The sequence below is a fragment of the Acomys minous genome (genome assembly GCF_964271855.1).
Source record: "Acomys minous genome assembly, chromosome: 15".
NCBI classification, from domain to species: Eukaryota; Metazoa; Chordata; class Mammalia; order Rodentia; family Muridae; genus Acomys; species Acomys minous.
The window spans coordinates 3,293,498-3,312,018 of NC_140497.1; the positions used below are offsets into that span (position 1 = coordinate 3,293,498).

At 46.4% G+C, this 18,521-nt stretch overlaps 1 protein-coding gene and 1 long non-coding RNA gene across 3 annotated transcripts in view; one reads left to right on the forward strand and one right to left on the reverse strand.

The window, feature by feature from the left end:
* The window catches only part of LOC311585346 (zinc finger protein Pegasus-like), a 139,771-nt gene that overhangs the window by 78,206 nt on the left and 43,044 nt on the right, over positions 1-18,521 (forward strand). The gene's annotated exons all lie outside the window — the stretch shown is intronic.
* Positions 7,497-10,785, reverse strand: LOC311585249. The gene is made up of 2 exons (XR_014775160.1): positions 10,646-10,785; positions 7,497-9,048 (listed from the first exon to the last, which is right to left on the reverse strand). It is a non-coding gene; the product is annotated as an uncharacterized lncRNA (long non-coding RNA).

An 18,521-nucleotide genomic window follows, 5' to 3' on the forward strand; every position in this document is an offset into this window, starting at 1 on the left:
GCCTGCACTCAGAAAGGAATTGGCTTAATACATTGGGAGACCACAGGGCATTTGTCTGGCCCACTTCCCCCAAGATATTTTTTTTCCAAACCTTCTTAGATCTGTGCACAGAGACTGTCCAGGAGAAGACTACACCTTGTGGGGGCAACCCTGTGAAACACAGCTCATCAAAGCCTGTTTCTTTATTTCATTACCTGCTCTGCCCCTCCCTCTGCCCCTCTATCCCAGAGGACCAAGGAAGGGAATTTATTATAAGGGTTTCGAGTTGTTCCTGTGCCGGCAACAGTTTTTTCTCAAGCACCACATGTATCCAAGGTTTGTCTCGACATGGTCCATTTATTTTAATTTGGAACTGTCAGTGGCAGAGCATGGGGGAGAAGTAATTAAATTTTGACTAGCGTGGAAAAACATTTGAAGTCTTAAGGCCACAGCGCATCCTCACCAACATTATTCCACTTCTTCCGCTTGTCAGATCAAAGTCTCTATCCTGAGAGCTTCCCTCAGTTACTGTATACAACTGCTTTTGCAAATTATGGTCCTAAGTGATGCATGTCATTTTACGTGCAGTCAGGTGGCCTGTCTTGTTAGTTGCTCTATTCTCTGAGTCAGTCAGCCTTCACCTTGGAGAGAGTGTTTTCCAAACTGTGTTTGTATCGGTAGAGGAGTGTTGCACAAGGCTTTCAATAGCATGTTGCACTGTAGAGAGACAACACAAGGAGCTTTGTCCTGGGTGAAGGTTGGGCTTGACAAACTGGTCTCCTCACCGTCTTCTGCCCAGTGCTGGGTTGTCTTGCTGCCTTCTGCTGCCTTCTCTCTGCCCCTGATAATTTATCTCAGAAATGTAAAGCACTGATTTGGGGTCTTTCCCCATCATTTTTCTCCATCTCCAACTTTTTGTCAGATAAATAAGGCTAATTTTATAGGAAATTAGTAAAAGCTTTTTGTCCAAAATTAAAATTAACATTAATTGAGATACTGGATAGAATATCAGAAAAAACATCAGCTTTTGTGTTTTCCTCTTGAATATGATATAAAAAGCTGAGCACACACCGTGCCGGCTGCAACCCTTCATCAAATCTGCAAAATCAATTAGGTACAAGTAAACCCAAACCCCTCCCGGCTGTTGCTGAGCCTCCGCCTGGCACCTTCCTGGCACCTTACCCTTGGCACAGGATGTCGAGAGCAACCGGCAGCTGGGCAGCCCTGAGGTGTCTGTTAGTGAGCACTTTGCTCAGGTCTCAGACCCTGGGGGCCTGGCTTTGGGGTGTTGTAGGGCTTCCTGGAGGAAGCAGTTGCCTCTGAGACTGCAATCAGGCTGAGTAGGAAGGGAAGATACCACACAGGCCTGCAGGGAACCTCACTGGAGAGCTTACCCACTGTTAGCTGAGCATAAGCCTCGTCCATGCGTAGCTCACAGAGCAGCATACTGAAAACTCAAAGAAACACAAGAGCATGACATTCACACAAGTGTACGACTCACTTGGAGAGTCCTGCAAACCTCCGCAGAAACTTGACATAAGCATGACATAAACTTCATACATGCCCACAGTTCCCTCCTCACCGAGAGCAGTGCTCACGGCAGAATTGTTATTCAGAGCATCGTGCCACCAGAACTTTTAATAAAACACTTTTATTATAAAAGTAATACAAACCATATTACAGTGAGCATAGGACGAAGGGGAAGCAGTGTCTTGGGTTTCAGCTGCCTGAGCTTATTCATTGTCTGTATTTCTGCCTCTTTCCTGAAGTGCAGACACATCCAAAACATTTTTATTTATTATTTCTATTTATCATAAATGCATTATATTATTTCTGGTTTGCACAATTCTTCTTAAGTGAATACACTGTAATTTACTTTCTTTGGTTCCTTTTTTTTTTTTTTAATACATTTTTATTAATTTATACATATTACATCTCAGTTGTTAGCCCATCCCATGTATCCTCCCATCCCTCCCTTCCTCCCACTTCCCGCCCCCACTCCCCTCCCCTATGTCTGTGTCTGAGGGGGATCTCCTCCCCCTGAATATGCTCATACGGTATCAAGTCTCTCCTTTTTTTTTTTTTTACATAATTATAAACAATGCTAAAGTAAACAGTTTGGGGCCTACAGATATTTCTGGTTAATTTCTTAGCCTAGATTTCCATAAGAATTAATTAATAGGTCAAAATTCTGGCTATGCCTTCTGCAAAATTATTTTCCTTATAAAACGTTGCATCAGTTTAAGAGCAATATATAAATACAAATCTGCCACACTTTGGCTGACATCTTGTTATTATAAGTTTAGGAGCCAGTTTATTCATTTCTTGTGGAAATGCCTCTTTAATCTTGGTGTGGCTGACCGTTTGCGGATCTGCCTGCCTCATGTGTAGACTTGCTGGTTGCAGCTCCGCCTTCCGGAAGTGCCCATTCCCGCTCTTTTCTTTTCCAGATGTGTCTCATTCTCTTGCTGCCGTGACTTGCTTTTACGCCTCAAGTCACACACTTGATTGCTTTTCTTCGTTGTCTTATTTTCTTCACTCGGCCTCTGTTTACCACCCCGAAAGCTTTGTCTGCTCCTTACTACGCTCTCTGTACTTTGTGGGGTTCCTTTCCTCAGTCACACCTCGAGCGTGTGAGGTCTCTGCTCTGCACACCCAGGTGATGCTATTCAGTTCACAGCAGCTCATAGAGGACCACTTGCATCCACCTAGCTCCCTTACATCCCAGCTACCTGCATGTCTGATGGCGGAGGTAGCACAGAGTCAATTCCAAACCCCCTTCCGTCTCGCCACTTTTCCCCATCTTGCTCATGACATCTGCACCCCCTGGGATGCTCTCTGGAGAACGTTCAGGGTCCTCCTTCACTGCTTCCTTTTTTTTCTGCTTGCTCTGTGAGCACTGAAGACCTCCATCTTTGCTGCTACCCCCATAGTTGAGGCCCATCACCATTTCTGGGAACTTTTGCATTTAAAAATTTAAAAGATGTATTTATTTTGTGCATATGAGTGCTTTGTCTGCATGTACGTCTCTGTGCACCATTTGTGTGCCTTGTAAATGTTATTATTTCCTCAGATGGGAGGGTGAGATGAGAGCCACACCCAAGCTTTATGAGTACACGGCTTGGCCTGAGCCCAAAGCGTTTCTAGCTAACTGTTCCTAGGCCTAGGGCTGGAGGCTTCTAGCCTCCGCACAACCTAATCTCCTGCAAGCCTGGACCTCGAAGGCATCAGCTTCCAGCCTCTGTCTGCTAACCTAGGCCTAGGATATTTTTAACCTCTGAGACTTGCTGCTGAATATGCACATCTTTTCTAGTTCTTTCTGAACTCTGGTTGGCAGGTCCAACTCAGCTGTTCTGACTCAAACTCCTCTCCCAGGAGATGAGAAACGGAGTGGTAAGGAGGCAGTGTGGGGTTGAGGCAGGGGCTTTAATTTCAGATGAAGCAGCAACAATGTATTCTCTTATTCTGTCTGTGAGCCGAAACCTGGCACAGAGGTGGGAGGTTGGACACAGAACAAATAGGCCAGTAGGTGAACAAGCCCAGTCCACTTGCATGTGTATGCGGTGCAGTGACTAGCCTAGCCTCAAACAAACTATTGACAAACACGTTTTCTTTTCTTCTAATTTGTTTTTACTTTATGTTCATTGGTGATTTGCCTGCATGTATGCCTGTGTGAGGGCATCAGATCTGGAACTGGAGTTACTGGCAGAAGTGAGCTGCCATGTGGGTGCTGGGAATTGAACCGTGGCCCTCTGAAAGAGCAGCCTGTGCTCTTCACCCCTGGGCCATCTCTCCAGCCTCGACAAACACTTGTTCTTGACACCGAGGCAATGTCTACGGAAACCACTGGTTCCCTGTTACTGTTGTTCTTGTCCTAGCTTGGTGTGAGCTCCTGTAGGTGGGACGTGATGCGAGATTTCTTTCATTGTCCTCTCTTATGAATGTGGAGGTAGGTACATGGTAGGCAAATACAAAAAAATGGGGCTTTGTCTTCCTAAGGAGTCTTCACCTTGATCTAACTGTAGGGCTCACACCAGCTCAGATGCCTGGGGCTCTGTTACTTGAGAAACCACGTACAGACCACATGTACAGCATCTTTCACTAATGAGCCAGGCTCCCCAAACACCGTTTACCAGATATTTCCACTGTCATGAGTCTCGGCGTTCCGCAGCTGGGCACTATTATGAGCTTCACCCTATCAAAACAAGTCTCCAGCCGGTGCCCACACTTTGCAGCTGAAACAGACTTGCTCTCAGTTTGGATAATTTGCTGAAGTGGACAATTAGTACTTTGTAAGGCTGAATGGTGGTTTTGCCATTCTTAAACCTATAGCAACGATGTCTGCCCTGACCTTATGCCCACTCTTCAGGACCGTTTCAAGTTGTCCTTTGGTCCTTTTACAGTTAAAGTACAGAGAATGGGGTTGAGCCACAGCCCATCTGGTGCAGCTAAAGCTTCTGTGTTTTCACAGTCAGCTCTATAGTAACTCTAGTCTCCAACAAAGTAGTCATCTGGTCTACCTGTGACCCTTAGTTCTCCACATGACACCTTTACTGTGGAAAGAAACGTAATACGGTGGTTCCCGCTCACTGTGTTTGCTCTGGGATCCTGTGCAGGAGGGGAGGTTTTGTTCCCACCATGGAGGTCATTATCTAGAGCCAGGTCTGCCGATTGTGTCGGGTGACCTTCGGCTAATCTTGATTGGCTGCTCTGACAGGCTGAGCAGGATTGCGTGAGAAAGCGAAGCTTCAGCAGGAAAGATTCTTTAAATGGTGAATTTTAGCACAAAGCATGAGAGGATGTTTGTCCACACAGTGCTTTGTTTCATAAAACAAATGTAGACTGCATTTCTTTAACTCCACTTCCTTACCTCTTGAGCTCAGGAACGCTTTATGTTTCTCTCTGCCCGCACACATCTGGACTCTCTGGGAGATAGAGACCTCAGGTAGGGGTGGAGTGGTACTTAGAGAACTGAAGAAACCAAAAGGTTTCCTGATGGACAGCCTGTGAAGGTCTTTAAGAAGGACAGCGTGCCTCTAAGGGCTGGGTTATCAGGAGACCTCAGGACTGGCGGTGCACATCTCCCAGGCAGGTGGAAATCCTTCTGTTAGCTGTTTTGGAAGTAGTGCCTCCTCATAGATCATCACTGGTTCAGATGCACAACTTGCAGCGGTCCGTTAGAAATCCACTTGGCAGAGTGAGCCAGTAACATGGATTTATATCCCCAACACCTACCCGAATGTAGTTACCCAGTGCTAAGAGGACACCAGTAAACAGATGCACATAGCTCCATCCTCCTGTAAGCCAAAGGCACAGCAAGTGGCTAGCTCAGGGCCAAGGAAGGGCCTCAGCATGGCAGATCCTGCCTCCGTCTGTGGGTTACAGGGTCCTTCAGTGGGTCACTATGATGCCCGGCAGTAGCAATGGCTTTTGTCTCCTTTGACTAATGGCTACCGTTTAGGCTGGATCCTCACTCCATGTTCACTGTGACTTAAGTTAGGAATGAGCAATGGTTATTCTAAAATGTAATTATTTATTTAGTTGAAGTAAGCTAACACAAGATATTTTGTCATTCTAAACAACTTAAATATTTTCTTAACTATATAATAATATAGAGAAAGGTGAAAGATTGTTTGAAGTATAATTCTGCAGTATTTATTTGCCTCTAGACCTTTGGCTGTTGTCTGCATATGCTGCAGTGCTTTCAGGACCCCAGTCAGCAGGCTGAGGTACCGGTAACCACTCACGTACAGGTCTTCACAGTGGGGCTATCCATATGAGTGAGAGGATGCAGTTGTAGTCATTTGAAAGTTTTCTATAGTTAGAGTGTGGATGCTCGTCTCTTCTTTTTAACATTTTATTTTTATTATTTTCGCGTGTGCGCGCGCATGTGTGTGCATGTGTGTGTGTGTGTGTGTGTGTGTGTGTGTGTGTGTGTGTGTTGTATGGATGACATGTGCTTCTGAGCACAGTGCCTCTCCAGTGTTGGATGTCCTGGAGCTGGAATTATCAGCAGTTGTGGGCCACTTGATGTGGGTGCTGGGAACGGAAACCGAGTCTTCTGCAAGCATAGCAAATATTCTCAACAACTGAGCCATCTCTCTAGCCCTTATCTTTTTCTTAATTAAAACACACACACACACACACACACACACACACACACACACACAATTTCTTAAGTGAAACAATGAAAGATAGATGATTGATAGATAGATACAGATAGGTAGAGATAGATAGATAGATAGATAGATAGATAGGTGATAGATTATAGATGATAGATAGAATTTCCGTTAGCCTACCTCACTTGCTCTCAAGCTCGACTGCACTGTGTGCTTTGAATGAGCAAATGACTAGGAAACCCTTCTGTGTGACCCAGCTCTGATTGGCCTGGGCTGGGCTAGTTCTCTGATGATTCTGATGTGTCGTCAGAGTTGAAGGCCATGAAGCAAGACTCTAGAAATCAACCTGCTGCCTTATCATTTTTTTTATTTCTTTCTTAAAATATTTATCAATTGTGCTGAGCTTTATGTTAACTTGACATAAGCTGGTGTCATCTGAGAGGAGGGAAAGTCAGTTGAGAAAATGCCTCCATAAGATCAGGCTGCAGGCAAGCCTGCAGGGCATTTTCTTAGTCAGTGGTTGATGGGGGAGGGCCCAGCCCATGGTGGGTGGTTCCATCCCTGTGCTGGTGGCCCCAGGGTCTATAAGAAAGCAGGCTGAGCACATAAGGTACAGCGAGGCACTAAGCAGCAGCCCTCCATGGCCTGAGATATGGAAGCCAAATAAACTCCTCCCTAGTTGCCTTTGGGTCATGGAGTTAGAAACCCTAACTAGGACTGCAGTGCCATCTTTTCACAAGCATCAAACACAGGCTCTTGGCAGCTTGTGTCATGAAGCCTCAAGCCAAGTGCTTGGGTTTAAACCCTACCTGCCCTCTGTAAACTGTGGTGTCTTGAGTGGGCCATGTTCTTTTTGAGTGATTGATTTCCTCTCCGTCGGCCATCCCTCCTTATGGTACTGGCCTGGTGTCATCAGTAGAAGCATCGATTTGCTTGGTACTTGTGAAGCACAGAACTAGCATCCACCATGCTGTAAGGATGAGCGAACAGATTTTTAAAAATCATTTTCTTTGGTTTTATTCCTTCACTAATATCAGATAAAATGAATGCAGAGTCCTTCTCAAGGCTTTGCTCCTTTCTCCTTCTCGTGGCCTCTCGGGCCCGTGTTGCTCTGGTTGGGGCTGAAGCTGAAACGCAGGGAAGAGCGAGTCAGCTCCACCAGGTCTCTCAGTGTGGTGATGGAGTAGGTTTTCTAGCTCCGTATTCCACTGAAATTGCTTTTTCTAATTTCGGGCCTCGGTCAGCTTTGTCTTCTGATGCTACCCTCTGCCTTTTAGCAGCCACACAAGGCGGTCCTGAGGTGTGCCTTGCCTTGTTCCTGAAGCCAGCGAGACTTGGGCTTTATCAGCCTATGCTCATCTCATCACTTCCCTGGATCCCAAACATAGGTTAAAAAACAAAAACAAAAACAAAAAATAAAAAAACAAGACTCTGTAAATTGCTTCCCAAATTTGTGTTATCTGCAAGTTCACTCTACATCTGAAAAATTCCAAGGGTTTTCCCATTATCGCAGGCCTGAAAATGTATATAAAATGTCCCATGGTCATTACCGGAAACTCATCTGCAGAGACAACCTAATGGTTCAGAGAGGAGGTTTGCTTATGGGGTTTAGAAATGAGCCACAGAAAGCACACGCGAGCTGACTGAGTCTCTCACCAGCAGCCACAGAAAGCACATGCGAGCTGACTGAGTCTCTCACCAGCAGCCACAGAAAGCACACGCGAGCTGGCTGAGTCTCTCACTAGCAGCCACAGAAAGCACACGCGAGCTGACCGAGTCTCTCACCAGCAGCCACCTGCCGTTCACGCAGCCTCTCTTCCCACTCTCCACACGATGCTCATCACCTGCGCTGGTTGGGTTCAACAAGTATAGCTTGTGGCGACTTAAGTGAAAGGAGCCGAACAGCAGCAAAAACAGCCGTGAAAAGTTTATGAGTTCGCCTATCCGTTTTCACCACCATCATCCACTTTCCATTGACTCTTTTGAGCCACCCAAACAGAGACCTTGCTTTCACGGACGATAGCATCGGCCAACAGAGGACAGGCAGCAGGGCGTGCTTGTGGCCAAGAGGGTGCTGGGACACCAAGAGTCGCAGCTGGTGTATCTGTGTTTGTTCCCTTCCCTAAGGTGCTTTACTCCCGAGGAGAGTAAACGCCTCTCTTCAAAGGGGACTTAGTCCGGGTTACCAGGGCTGCGGGTGCTGCCTGTGAGGGCCTCTGTGCAGCTGGTGACCTCACTGTGCATCTCGGGATTCTGCAGGTCTTTTTAAAGCTGATGTGGACATCAGTTACCGAGGCCAGAGCTGTTCTATTCCAAAGTGCTGAGACTTGCAAAGGCACTGAGGGGTCTTAGACTAGACGGCGCATCCACCGTGGAGCTGAATGCTTGTTCTAGAAGAATCTTTACTGGCTGATGAAAAGCCTTTTAAAACACCAAGCAGCAGTAGCTACATCAGGCGGGTTGTTGAGCCACACAGCATCGGTTTTGTTAGTCTGCTGTCCATTTAAAGGGGAAAATAGACTCCTTGTTACTCAGCATAGTGCAGACTCAGGCTCCTTCTGTGCTGGGCGGCCAGCCAGGCACCCTGTGGTGCAGCAAGAGCGCCTAGGTTAGATTTCTGCTCAGGCAGCTTCTTTGCTTCTCCAAGCTACTCCCAAAGAGCAGTCCAGGCCATAGGAAACCCCTTCTGTCTGAAGTCTCCTTCTCAGGGAGAGACGCTGGGGGAGGGGTGGGAATGGAGCAGTTATTTTCATAAACTGCTGTGCTGCAGGAAGCCGCCTGTTACAGGGAGTCACGTTTCTCTTGTTTACTGGCAGGGGACATTTCTGTTGCGTAGTTCTTTTGTTCTCTCCAAGTGTAATCTTTGTGGCACATGGAGTTCAGACAATGTCGATGACCCTGTCTTCCATGCACTGAGTTCTCTGTCAAGACATTGTTGTCCTTCCCTGGGCTCAAGTCCCATTTAGTGCAAAAGAGAGAAAAAAAAAAAAAGAGAGAGAGAAAGAAAAGAAACAATGGAGATAAATTTAGACACTGATGGGAAAAGTCAAACTGCTCACTGTCCACCCTTTGAAGCCACGCCCAGCAGGCGTTTCCTCTAACCACTGTCTCAGGGATCCCCGGTCACACAGACGGACTCACCCTTTCCGTGGTAAGTTATGTCCCAGGCGTCCCTCCTCTTAAACAACAAAACAAAAACCGCCAGCAAAAAAACCAACACCAACAAACACACACATGCCCATGTGTACACCAATGTACATACACCACACACACACACACACACACACACACACACACACACACACACACAGCAAAACAGCTGCATCTAGTCTAAAGTTAATCTCTCTGGACTCATCCTTATCAACCACAGTTCCTTGCAGCAGCACAGCCACGCCTTTCTGACCGTGTCCGTCTGGGTCCCTTGTGGTCTGTACAGTGGCCTCTTTGTCAGGCTTGTCCCTCATTCGTTCTCCTCCAGAACCTACAGCTTCCACCAGCCCCACCTCATCTGCTTGTGCTCCCGGCTCCTCCTAATTCTAGACCATGTAAATTGACACAGTGGTGTGGAGAGACATTTACCAGCCTCTACGGTGGGTGACGGATTCTGAAAGTTTCTAAACCGTGTTCTATTTGTGTCAGGGTCTGTGTGTATGCTGCAGTGGCCCAGATAATAAGTCAATAAGAGTGCAATCTCTTCGTGGGCTGTCTTGTTAATGAACTGTGAAACTAGAGCGATGCCGTCCTAAACACATAGCACTATGTCACCGGGAAGTAATGCAAGGCTCGAAGTCTTCTGCCGTGTCCCTGGCAGGCCTTGTGGTGGGTGGTCATTGCTGTCTCCCACGGTTCAGGGTCTTTAGTGACTAGAGTTATAGCTCATAAACACACGCCATTAGCATAAGCACCTTTAGTCGTGGCATTTCTATACATGCTTATCAGACATGGTTATTTGGGCAAGTGTATGTACTAGCGCGATTTATTTTATCCAGCTAAGGACAGTTTTCTAAGCCCCCTAGTTTTTTCTTTAGCTTCTGTCTTTGATGGGAGAGTCTCTGCAATACTTTTCTCCTTAAATCTCTCCAAAAACATAGTAGAAAAAAAATGTAGCAGGGCGGAGAGGAGAAAAGTAGGAAACAATCAAAATGCAAAAACTGTGAGACAGGGCTGAGAAACAAAACAAAACAAAACACAAAAACAAACCAACCCAAAACCCTGTGGTTGCTTGCTTTTTAGGGCCAAAGAAAATTATATCTGCTAATGGCCAACAAGCCCACAGCAACCATGGTTTAACAGGGAGAAACAAGGACATGAAAGCATCTAGTCGTTTGCACTAACGTTCTATAATCTCACAAAATACAAACAGCTTTGTAGTCCTTAAAAAATACAATAGCACCAAAATCCTAGACATATCTGGTAATTAAACAGGATACTTTCACTTGACAGGTATTCAAAGCTACACACACACACACACACACACACACACACACACACACACACACACACTCACTCATCAGAATTTTGACCCTGAATTTCTCGGCAGCTCTCACCTCCCATACCCTGTGCACCCTGTATTTTGTCCTAATCTGGTGTCCCCTTGGCAGGACGGCTCAGAACTATCCTGCTAGTAATGCCAGGCATCTAGAACATTTCTCTTCATGCTGGTTGTTACTTGTCATGTCCAGCCCCAGCTCTGTGTGTCTTCTTCCTTTTGACCTTGTCATTTTTATGTCCTAGGGTTGTTATCAGTCCCTTCTGTGACTGCCGTTCTGTTTGCTGCCAAGCGTTTGCAAATCAGGAGTGAAGGTGGTGCATTGGAGGACACAACACAGAGGAGCCCCAAAGTAGATGAGGGGTACTTGTAACCCTAACTCCATCATTAACGTATTAGGGAGGTAGTGATGGGTATGTGCTGAGCAGAGTGTTGTGCACTCCTCTGTGTTAGGGAGGTAGTGATGGGTGTGTGCTGAGCATGGTGTTGTACGCCCCTCCTCTGTGTTAGGGAGGTAGTGATGGGTGTGTGCTGAGCATGGTGTTGTATGCCCCTCCTCTGTGCTAGGGAGGTAGTGACGGGTGTGTGCTCAGCACAGTGTTGTACGCCCCTCCTCTGTGTTAGGGAGGTAGTGACGGGTGTGTGCTCAGCACGGTGTTTTACGCTCCTCCTCTGTGCTGTGCCTTTTTACTCACTACAGTGAACGCTGGTTGAGAGCCCTTCTGGGAGGACACACATACAATGCCTAGTGAAAGCTTGTTTGCTGGGTTTTTGTTTTTTATTCCCAAACTTCTCGCCTTAGTCACAGGGTGCCATCGTCATAGGATGGGACGGATCAGTGTGAGAGAGTGGACAGGAAACTATGGGACAGGGTTTCTCTCTCATGGTGGGCATGGGTGGCGTCTTAGCCTCTGTGTCTCTTGCTGCTGAGAAACACCCAGCCTTGGCCTGTGGATACCAGTAACCACACAACTGTGATCATGTGATTGTGCTGTCTTTAGTCTTCGCCCGATCTTCCCCCAGCCTGAGAAGCAGCTAGTTCAGGACCTGTGGCAGCAACCGTAAGGTCTTCTCCTCTCAAGGGCGCTCTACCTCAGAGCACCAGATCGCAGGCAGTGTCCTCATCCTGCACTTGACTTCCTGAGGCCGTCATACGCACCACTTCCCGTAGTCACGCGGCTCACGAGTCACCTCTGTGGAGATGCTGGTCTGTCTTTTCAAACAATGTACCCCTGCTAACCATCCCGCCACTCTTCCCCCTCCTCCCCCTCCTCCTCCTCCTCACTACGTTTACTTCCTGTCATTTGTTCCCTCCTGGACTAACCGTTTCACTGGTCAGCTGGTTTGTGGTTGACCTCACTCACTAGAACTTTAAATCCCACAGAGCTGAGAGTTGAGTTTGCTCACTGACGATTTTATATAGAACCCAGAACTTGATGTCAATAATGATGTCAGGATCCACCTGTTCCAGGCAAGTTCAGAGTCCAGAACAGTCTGCTGAGGAGATCTGTGTGTGAGGGCTTTTGTCATGGTCATGGGTAGACTGCCCACAAACACTGCAGCCTTCACTTGTGATTATTTAACACCACGAACTCTTCCCACCGTGGAAGAGTTATAGAAAACGATAGTTCTCGTGTGCAAGTTGAATAGGGCCTCAGTGCCTAATTTTCCTTTTCCATGGAAAGAACTTTGTGAGACCATTGTCCCCTTTCCCTCTGCTGAGTCGCTATCAAAATGCTAAGGAAGTGAAGCTGGGAATTCAACCAAAGGTTCCATGCCTGAGTCCAAGTCCAGTTTTTAAATTCGGAATAGGTAAAATGCACTCCTCTGTTTTCTTTCTGCCTTACTGGGAGATACTTTCTTAAGAAGAGAGAAGAAACTGGGGGAGCAAGCTAGATAAAAAATGTGCCAGAAATATCCGTGCTGACCAGCACCAAATGTCCTATCTGCAGAAAGACTCTGGATTCCCAAACAAGTCACTGTTTGTGTGGACTCAGGGGGCCCCACATCGGCAAGCTTGACAAGAGTGGTGGTAAGCAGAGTAGGATGCCGTAGGCTGAAGGTGACGCTGTGCTCAGGGCGGTGTCTATCACCCAGGCAGTCTGGGTTCCGGTTCCTCTTCACCGTCACTGGCTGACACCTCGGCGAGCCTGCCTTATCTATCATTCAGCCTCGGTTCCCTCATCGGTGCAGTGTTAGACGCCCGCTGTGTCCCTTTGTGCAGTTGGGTTTATTAAGTGAGGACATTTGCAGGAAGTCACGGCATGACCTCTGCGTCTCAGAAAGTCCTCAGACCTGTTGCCCCTGTGTCAACATTATCAGTTTTATCCCTCTTCTGATTTAAACACTGGCATGAAAGAATTGAAGAAAACAATGGAAAAATAACTTATTTTCTTATTTATATAATACTTATCACATATATTTGCATAAATGATACTTGTTTATAATAAAAATTTGAGAAATTGAGAAAAATCATAAAGGAAAAATGACCATATAATCTTCAGCTTGTGTGTGCATGTGCAGAGAAAAAAGGAGACTCTGCTGACCTTCTTTAAAAACACTCACTGGCCTATATTTCAATAAGAGTTAGTAGTGATTTTTGTGAACCCAGCACACATCCTCCCTCATACAAAGAATGCAAAATAAAATGCTCTGTCCTACTGTCGCCAGACAACATTCTTAGCACATTGTTAAATTTCTTTTCAGAGATTTTCTCACATAAGATTTGGAGTTTGTTCTAAAATCTTAATTTTATATTCTAAATTTTCTAGTTATAAAAGAAATAAAAAACTTGAGGTAGGCAACATATAGAAAACCAGCCTTAAATGACTCGTATGGAATCCAACCTTTATCTTCCTCCCCCCACCTCTCACCCTCCCTCCCTCCCTCCCTCCCTCCCTCCCTCCCTCCGTCCCTCCCTCCCTCCCTTCCTTCCCCTCTATCTCCCTCAGTGTGTGTGTATGTGTGCTAGGAAGGGATCCTGGGACTTTGCCCATGCCAGGCAGGGACTCTATCTCTGAGATATATACCAGTCCTTGAAGTCAGCATTTTGTGAAACAGTGAGACTTGGTGCTCAGTACCAGCGGTGTGGTTTTCAGCATGTAACTGGAGAAATGGGATAATCAATGTGTGTGGATCAGAGCTGCGAATGCACCTGTCACGAGGCTGGATCAGGACAGACCCTTGGCCTGTGGTGGTCTGGCACAGCCCAGTCAGCTTGCAGTGTTAGCTGGGAGAGCCGTACCCTCCTCCCTCTTGCCTCGCTGTTCTAGGCCTTACAGGGAATCTTGGAGAGGCATTTCCAAATACGTGGTTAGACTCTGGGTTCAAGAGCACCTTAAAGTGCATCTCCCAGTTCCCCCAGTGTATGGATATTACCACGGGGTCCACAGCTCAAGGCAGGAAGGACTAGGGAGGCAGATCAGTTCCAACATACCAGAGAATGAAGACACGATAGCGACGCCACAGTTACAGCCACTGGCGTGAAGCCCAGCTGAGCTCCTGCTGGCCATTTGGAGCCACCCAGCCCGAAGCCTAGCCCTCATGGAATCTTCCACACTACATTCTTTCATCTGAAAACTAAGACTCTTTTGCTAACAAAAAAAAGTTCAGAAACAACAGCTGTAAACAATATTACTGTTTTAAGGAATTTCAGAAACTTGAAAGCATTTCTTGTGGTCCCTGTTTAATAATGCTCGGAGATGTTGCCTCTCTCTGCATCCTCAGATGATGCTCCAATACGCTGTCTGCGTGGGATATTTTATAGATCCCACTGGGGCCCCCTTTCTATCTTAATATCGCGCGCGTGCGTGCACACGCATGCATGTGTGTGGTATGTTCAAGTGTACTTTTTTCCTTAAAGAATGACTTTAACTGCACCTGATTTTTGCCAGTGTTAAAGACAGTTTGCTCTTGGTTTCCTCCCTTATGCACAGGGATGGATGCTAACAGACAGAACAGGTATATGAGGCACAAGTTGTGGAAAGTATATGTCTAAGGGAACCATTCTCGATGTAATGTTCAGGGGGAACGTATGATGGTACCCTCTGCCCCACGACATGCATGAAAAGCACTCAGCAGATTGGCCACTGGAGTAGACTTGACTAATTGCATTGTTGTTGGGCAGAGCTGTGAATATTTGGTATGCCCTTCCAAAGCTACTTAGTGTTTTCTAAATTTCCTGTAAGGAACACTCACAGATGTTGGGAAATGATGTAATTTTACAAAGATCTGATTTCTCAGGTGATTCAATCATGCCCACATTTCTTAAAATTATATCCCTGGGCCATGATTTTCATAACATGAAGGTTCTTTGTATTGATATATTTTGGGGATATATATGTCTTCATTAAATTAGAAATGACTTGAGGTCAGGCATGGAGTCTTCCGCTGCTGGATTGTCCCTGTCTTGAGTGTTGAGAAATATTCAGATATTGTCAGTGAGCCACTCAGCTGGCCGCAAGGATGAAATGAACAGGAGCTAATAGGTGATACTTCTCTTTCCCCATAAAATTTACAGTTCACTGTTACATATAAAATTTATAAAGTACACCCTGAATAAGCTTTTATTGGATTGTTAGCAATAGTACTAATGTAAGAAAAGTTTCATGTGAGAAAAGAAGCAATTTCTCCTCTATTGTGGCCAGATATAAGCAGTTCTGGTGTTTAGTGTACTTCGCACAGCTAATTTTCCCTCTGTGCTACTTTTGGATGCCCCTTGGATGTGGGCATGTATGATGAAATTGATTCAGTGCCAACTGCCTCAGCCATCTCCAGCAGTCCTTACCCCGGAGAGTAAAGCTCATCATCTGCGGTGGGTTTCTGTTAAAATGAAAATATGATGTAAATGATGGAATTTAGGCCCGCAGATCCGTGCACAGAACAACCATCTGGGAGAGGAAAGAAAGAAAGAAAGAAAGAAAGAAAGAAAGAAAGAAAGAAAGAAAGAAAGAAACTCCAAATACCTTGTTTGGCGGGTCAGAAGAAATGTGGGGCTTGGGAATAGAAAGTAGGCAGCTGGGCACACGTGGCTGGAGAATCTAGGAAGCTGGGCATCAGCCTGGGGCTGAAGGGGGATGAGTTAGAGATTTCCTAAGTGAATTTCTGTGTGCGGGGCATTCTGATTCTTTTTTCAGGTGTGAAGGTACATGCTTACATGCCTTTCTTATTACCTAGGTGTCCATGCTGTTACAGGTGTTTTGATAGGACTGGTCCACAGTGCACCAGTATGTAGCCAGCGATCTTCAGGGTAAGACGTGCACAATGTTAACCAAAATACCGAGAGTCCTGAGTCCCAGGACCTATCCCCGTGTCTGCCAGGAGAACAGCAGCACACGCCCTCTGCCTCACACACAAGGAGTCTCCCTGGGAGAATGGGAGGTGAGCCAGTTTGCTAATATGAGATGAGCAGAAGTCTTATCTGCACCTCCCCCCCCCCCCCCCCCAGCAATCAGGTAAAGTGATGCGAACAAATCGGAACCTCGGATGAACTCCCAAGGAAAGATGTTCACAGGCTGAGCGAGCGAAGCTCAGGTCTGTGGGAGCTCCCTGCCAGAGTAGGACGTGCACAGGGGAACCGAAGGGTGGGTCCTAAGGACAAAGCACAAGGTGAGGCGATTGACGCTGAGGAGGCGGGGTGAGTATCCACCCACCCCGGGGAAACGCCTGGGGTAAGTGACAACAAGATTGTTTTGAAATACGCCAGCACACATCTAGCCACAGGACATGCTCTCAGAGGCACGACTCTGTTGCAAGTGGGGCGACCTAACAAGGGTTATCAGGGTGGACAAAGGAGGTGACCTCAGGCTTCCCCCATTGAGATATGGGCACCCAGTGGGGCTATCAACTCTCTGTCGTCTTTACCTTGCGTCCATTGTCAAAAATCAGTGTCTCAGCTCTTGCTGAAGAGCTTGGACGCTCTGCCTGGCCAGCGAGCAGGCCCTTTGCCAAGTAGCTGGTCCCACTCTGTTCAGTAATAGTTTGTCTTTTGATGCCAAAGGAAATGACACTGTAATCAAGAGCTGAGAACGGGCTGACGTCATCTGGGCTGTCCACTCCAGGGTTAGCCTGTCTGTATGTTCCCAGGCTTATTAGATACAAGTTACATTTACAAAAGGAAAAGGCTTTATTGCTTTTGAAATCTGTTTTAAATAATGCCCCAGTGAGCCGCTGATGGAACAGACGCCCCTGGAATCTCGATGCTTGGAGGTGACAGGAGAAGCCGATCCAACTACCGCAGAGACACTGGTCAGTGTGTTGTGTTTTGCCAGTGGTGTGGAGAGATGGAAGCTCGGCTGGTAAAGGCACCTGTTGCCAAGCCTGTCCACCCGTGTTCCATCCTTGGGAACCGCTTGGCGGCAGGAGAGCCAACTCCTACGTTCCCAGTACCACAAAGTAGCTCAAACCATCCGTACTCCATTCCTAGGGCATCCAGTGCCTTCGTCTGGTCTCTATGGGTGCTTCACATACAAAACACACAGACATACATGCAGGCAAAACACCCCAAAATTTAAAAAATAATTAAAAATTCAATTCAAATTAAAACTAAGTGCAAGGACTAAATGCCTACTCAACAAAGCTAGTATTTAAATGTGTCGTCTCACTTAAGCCTTGTGCTAGGATCTGAAGTTAGGTTTGCCTCATTCTGTAAATCTGGAGTCGTGGCTCCTCTGTTCATGGTGTTTACCGCAGGTCTGTCTCAGAGACGAGGAGTTGTGGCAACACGACGCAGCTCTGTTCGTTGCAGCCCACTGCTGTGCTCTTTCCCATGTCCTGGGCAGCTCACCTTGGTGTCTCTGGGGCTGGGACTTCAGCTGCCCAATCTCTGCCCACTCGCTTGCCTTTGTTGAGTTCCTCGAAACAAGGCTTTGAGCTCCACCACACAGCGTGACGTATCTTGACTGTTGAATGACTGAATCAGATGATTCCTTCTGGCTTTTGTGGGACAAAGAATATAAGTATAAAGACTAAAGGAACAGCCCAGGATGGTGGCGCCTGTAATCCCAGCACTTGAGGCGCAGGAGTTCAAGGCCGTTTCTGGCTACCTGAGACCTTGGGGTTTTTGTTTGTTTGCTTGCTTGTTTTTCTCAAAATAGGGTCTCTCTGTATAGCCTTGGCTGTCCTGGACTCGCTTTGTAGACCAGTCTGGCCTTGAACTCATAGCGATCCGCCTGCCTCTGCCTCCTGAGTGCTAGGATTAAAGGTGTGTGTCACTGCACCCGGCGAGACCCTGTTTTAAACAATAAAAAAACGAGAGTAAAGATGATGTCTTTTCACGTCCGATATATGTGGGATGAAGCATTTTCCAGAGTTTAGAAGAGTGTTTCTCACCCCATGGGGAGGGGTGCCGACTAACCCTTTCACAGAGGCTGCCTATCAGGTATGTACATTACGATTCATAGCAGTGGCAAAATTAGTTATGAGGTAGCAATGAAGTGATTTTATGGTTGGGGCGGGCTCACCACAGCATGAGGAACTTTATTAAAGGGTGGCAGCGTTAATAAGGTTGAGAACCGCTGGCTTAGAGAATAATCCTAGGATATCCGATTTGTTTAAGTTTTTTTGTTTCCTGAAGAAAAGAGCTGATTTTTGTTAAAATGGAAAATGATAGGGGAAACTGTTTTTCTTCGCTTTTGAAGCGTGGTATGCACCTGTCTCTGCCTCGTGAGGCTTATTGTGGCACACACCACTGTTTACTCTTCTTTCACGAGTGGTTTTTTTTTTAATGAGAAAAAAATTAGGCAATACAATGAACTGAATAGACGTCACAGGGCAGGACTCACTGACACACTCAAATTTATTTATTTCTTCTTAGTTCCATTTAGCAGAAAGTCAAGCACCCCATTTAGGCATGCAGTTCCCCAAATTAAACAACAACAACAACAACCAAAAAAAAAAAAAAAAAAAGAACAACAAAAGAGCAGAATGCTTTGAGG